The sequence below is a fragment of the Centruroides sculpturatus genome, unplaced genomic scaffold (assembly GCF_000671375.1).
Source record: "Centruroides sculpturatus isolate CEXI.00-Female unplaced genomic scaffold, Cexi_2.0 scaffold447, whole genome shotgun sequence".
Lineage (NCBI taxonomy): Eukaryota > Metazoa > Arthropoda > Arachnida > Scorpiones > Buthidae > Centruroides > Centruroides sculpturatus.
Genome location: NW_019384728.1, coordinates 497,550 through 502,815, shown reverse-complemented (window position 1 = coordinate 502,815; position 5,266 = coordinate 497,550). Strand labels below are relative to the sequence as shown.

Below are 5,266 nucleotides of genomic sequence, written 5' to 3'. Positions count from 1 at the left end.
ACTCAGAGGATTAGAAAGATTCTCAAAAGCAAGCTCAATGGAGGCAATACGATCAAGGCCATGAACACCTGGGCTATACCTGTCATTAGATACACTGCGGGTATTATAAACTGGACACAAGCAGAATTGGACAATCTCGATAGAAAAACAAGAAAACTCATGACCATTTATTGTTCGCTACATCCGCGCAGCGATGTAGACCGGTTGTATCTGCCTAGAAGGTTGGGTGGTAGAGGCCTATTACAAGTAAAACAAACTGTTGAAGAAGAAAAATATGCACTGGCAGAATACGTCAAGGACAGTAGTGAGCCTGCATTGATTGCTGTCAATGATAGAAAACTCCTTAAAGCACAGCAGACAAAGAATCAGTATAAGAAAACTACATTACAAGCTAGAGCTGATAGCTGGCGTAATAAGGCGTTACATGGACAGTTCCTGGACAAAATTGAAGGAAAGGTGGATAAAGAAAGAACCTGGTTATGGCTTACCAATGGAGCATTGAAGAAGGAGACAGAAGGCCTGATTTTTGCAGCCCAGGAACAAGCAATCAGAACAAATGCAATTAAGGCAAGAATTGAAAAATCTGCTGATGATCCAACATGCAGATTATGTAAAGAAGCTGATGAAACTATTGATCATATTCTCAGCTGCTGCAAAAAAATTGCACAGACAGACTATAAACAGAGACATAATTCTGTGGCTAAAATGATCCATTGGAACTTGTGCCACAATTATCATATACCTACAGGGAAAAATTGGTGGAAACATAATCCCGAAAAAGTAGTTGAAAATGAATGTGTCAAAATACTATGGGACTTCCGGATCCAGACTGATAAAGTTCTGCCAGACTTCACGATTGTGGAGAAGAAGAAAGTGTGGATTATAGATGTCGCCATACCGGGTGATAGTAGAATTGACGAAAAACAACAAGAAAAACTTAGCCGATATCAGGACCTAAAAATTGAACTGCAACGTCTCTGGCATAAACCAGTACAGGTGGTCCCAGTGATTATCGGCGCACTGGGGGCTGTGCCAAAAGATCTTAGTCAGCACCTACAAGCCATAAATATTGACAAAATTACTATCTGTCAGTTGCAAAAGGCTACCTTACTTGGATCTGCTCGCATCATTCGAAGGTATATCACACAGTCTTAAACGCTTGGGAAGTGTTCGACTTGTAGTTTAGTGTTAACCAGCATTTCTACCCTGTTTGCTGTGTGGACATTTATCAATTAATAAGTTTCAATAAAAATGATAAAATGAAAATTTAATTTTATCATAACGAGTTTGCTTGAATTTCCTTTCTTCTGAGATCGCAGCAATGCGCGACGGATAAGCTAGTATAGAATAAAAATGAATGTTTTGAAAGGAAAGGTATTAGGATTTCATGAATGGTACTAGGAAAATGGTGTTGGGTATCTTGTTACTGGGACAAGTAAAAAGGTACTAGATTAGTACAAAAGTACTAGGTAGAACAACACCTCGTACAAAAGTACCCAAAAGTAGCGAACTGCAGGAGCAGTTGGCTACTTTTGGGCTACTTTTTAAAAATTATTTGGCTACAAGGGCAAAAACCATCTGGCAACACTGGTCGAGATTGTGCTTTGTCTCGGAGTTCTTGGTTTCGTCGTTTTTATTCTGGTGTACACGAGGTTGTTTTGTCGACGATATAACACATTCACGCTGATTCTGGACTATAAGTAAGTAGATTGTTGTTATTTTGGGGAGGCGAGCGGGTTAGAATTTCTTGTCTGATGGGTGGACTGGCACTTAAATTATTAGAACGGTTGAGGAGTCACGTGCGTTGGAAATCTTCGGCTTAAAAGGTTAAAGTAGCACTTTTCTTTGATTAAAACATTAATAAAACAATAATAATGGAAAAAAAATAATCACTGAGGCCCTTATAGAGGTATATGGAGGTTACATATATTTATTTTTACTCTCGGATTTAAAATACTAAATTTAGGATATATGGTGAATGTTCAGGGTCGTAGACTGTCATGGCGGCTCTTCCTGTTTTAGCCTCGAAACAGACCGCTTTGGAGACGACGTGTCACGTGACGACGCGAGCGAGCGAACGGCGGCTCACCGCTGATTCCAGCAAACTAAAGGAAACAGTGGGGACGCACGTTCTAACCTAACCTAACCTATTCTAATAATATAATTGGTAATAATTATGANGTCTTTAATTAATAAAAAACGACGAAACACCAATCTAAAATGCATTTTTATTCGACTATATATTTATAAATAATATGTAGCCCAAAAAGTAGTCAATGCGCCAAATGATAATTTTTACGCCAAACTAAAAAATTGGTAGCCAAATTTGGCGCAAAGTAGCCAAATCTTGCAACGCTGGAAGGAATACTAAATAATGCTGGAGTTGGAACTCAAAGGATTATAGACCCAAAGAGGAGAAAGGCCAAAAGATAAAGTAGTGAGGAAAGGTTGGAAAATTAATGGTCTATATTTGCATAACAGAAGGTCTATTTAACCTTTCTCACTACTTTTTATCTTTTGACCTTTCTCTCCTTTTCTTAAATTTGAGTCTATAATCCTTTCAGTCACAACTCCAGCTTTATATAGGCTGCGTTTCTTTATGCAGCGAGAGTGCAGCGTAAATGACGTCACGAGCAGCTTTCGCTACACGTCGCTGCATCATAGTTTAGAAACGCTTTCCGCTAGAGCGAAACACGGACGTCATAATCTATCCTTTAATTCCAGTTACAGCCGAAAATAGTGCTTTAGTTAAAAAACTACAATATTTAAATAAAGAGATATAAAGAATCGAGCATTTATCTAAATATATAAAATTGCTTGTCCTGACTGACTCACTGACTGACTGACTGACTGATTCATCATCGTCCAGAGCAAACCGCTTAACCTAGAGAGGTGAAATTTGGTACACAGAGTACGTCATGGAAACGCACACTAAGAAGGGATTTTTCGAAATTCCCCCGCGGGGGGGGAGAGGGAGAGGATTAAGGCTTAACCGGAAAAACGGCTTCTACTGTACTGTTTTAGATGCGATTTTTTCTTTTTATATGCGTTTTAGTAGNTTAATAGTGACATTTCTGAGGTGGCCATGTGGCCGAGCGGTTAAAGTGGCAGCCTACCACTCTGGGGGGGGGGACCAGGGATCAAATCTGAATGGGTCGAAAAATCCCCAGGAATTTTTCGGGGGTGGTTGATCCGGATATGTTGGGCCCTATCCCTCACCACCCGGCTGCCCCATTGTGAGCCTGGCTGAATCCATAATAGGGCTGCTGAAAAGACACCCTCTTAGTGCCCACAGGCAGAGAGTTAAAAAAAAAAAAAAAAGTGACATTTCTGAATGTTTTGCGTCAGTTTGTTCCAGATCTTAAAGATTAGGGAGGGTATAAACTTTATAGCCTCCCTCCAGTATAAAGGTAATCAGTTTATTTTAACCCCAACCTTCAGTTCTGTGCAAAACTCCATCTCGACAAGATAAGAGATATTAAAAGTGCAAGTTCATAAATATAGTAGTTACTTTTTCCGAAATTTAGAGCTTCAGTGTTAAAATATTTTTCCAATTTGGAACAATGTAATGAAAAAAATATAAGGTTTTTTTCCTGTGCAATGTATGGAAAAGTCCACAAAAAAAATTAAGAGGTAAGGGGGTCCATGGGTAAAAAATGGTTGAGAACCCCTGCTCTAAATCAATGATTCCCAAAGTGGTCTATATCGACCCCTAGGGGTCGACTCCGAACTGCAAGGAGTCCATGTCAGCCAAAACAAATTGGGAATGCATGAGACATAAATTTCGGTCACAACCTGCTTAAATGCATCCCATTTAAGCAGGTTGTGACTGAAATTTTGCTTTCCATAAATGGAATATTTCACATAACACAGATAGTACCTATGTACTTACATAATATTTTCTTACAATAGATATAAATTACCTATGAAGTAAAAATTTTTAAAACATAAATAAGATTTGGAGCTAGATTTGGGGAACTTTATGACTCCATGCTTTAATCATGGAAAAATTTGAGATCGATGATAGGATCATTCTTTGTCAACAGATCAAACCAACAACTTAATTGCTTTGAATTTTAATTAAGCTAATTGTTAGAATATTCTAGAGTTAATTCAACCTATTTTATTTTACTTATAAAATTATTGTTATACAGTAGAGCATCGATTATCCGAATCAATTGGAGACTCGGGTTGGTCAGATACCTGAAAAAATCGGATAACCAAAAAGAATGAAAAAGATATATTATTAGTATAGTATATTAGTATATCCCATGTAATTAGTGTATTAGAATATCGCTATTAATCTACTTCGCGTTGAATTTTCATCAATGTTAAGCATAACAAAATTTATTTTTAAATAATAATCGTCACTATTGTATCGTTAAAAATTATTTTCAAATTATTTTATTGCTCACAAAACAAACAACCACTTGTAATTAGAAAATTAAGTCTCGTTTAAATACTGGCCCCCCTTTCATGGTCGAGCCAGTGTTGACAGCTAAAACACGCAAAAATTTAACAAAAATAATACTAAAGTAGCCAAGACATAGCCAAATATTGTAGCACCACATCACTAGCGGACATTTGAAATTTGCCGACTAGAACTGTCGGTTAACCGATGTGACGGTTAATCAGGGTCAGATAATCGATGCTCTACTGTACTTTTGTTATTGAAATTTAAGTTGTTATTTTCTTATATATCAAACTGTTTAAGAATTATTATAAATTTCATAGTAAACAATTATTTTATTTACTACACTCAATTATATATTAAATGTGGAGAATCCGTGCTTCTCGCATGGACAACTGTATGTGGCCAGCTCACGGGTCGGAAAACCTTCCGACTTATTCGTGTACGCACCAGACGGAGAAACAAAAAATATCGCGTATCCACAAGCACTCCAATAAATGAATAGAATTGAAACGACACTTTGAAATGCTTTCCCGATGAAAATTAATAATAATAATAATAATAATAATAATAATAACTCTCCCGTGGTCACCACCTGGTCGTGGTGGGAGAGCCCAGTAGTTTTACAGATCCATAGGGCAATGCAGGCTGGAGCACAAGCTCCTGGTAGGGACACCCATGCCAGTAAGGTCTATGGGGAGAAATGAAGCTAAGAGTGACCACACACCCACATTCTGTGGAGATAATCATTATGGTAGTAACCAGATCAAAGTGTGATACCGGCTCGGACGTCGCCCGGGTTAACAAGGTCCGCGTTCGTGGGTTAGGCAGAGGCTCACGTTCGAAAAATAGGCT

At 38.0% G+C, this 5,266-nt stretch overlaps 1 long non-coding RNA gene across 1 annotated transcript in view; it reads left to right on the top strand.

Annotated features, from left to right (window-relative positions):
- Positions 1–1,560: 1,560 nt before the first annotated feature.
- The window catches only part of LOC111628150, a 43,766-nt gene continuing 40,060 nt past the window's right edge, over positions 1,561–5,266 (top strand). Inside the window, exon 1 of the long non-coding RNA XR_002757127.1 lies at positions 1,561–1,700. This is a non-coding gene — a long non-coding RNA (uncharacterized LOC111628150). The remainder of the gene's footprint in view (positions 1,701–5,266) is intronic.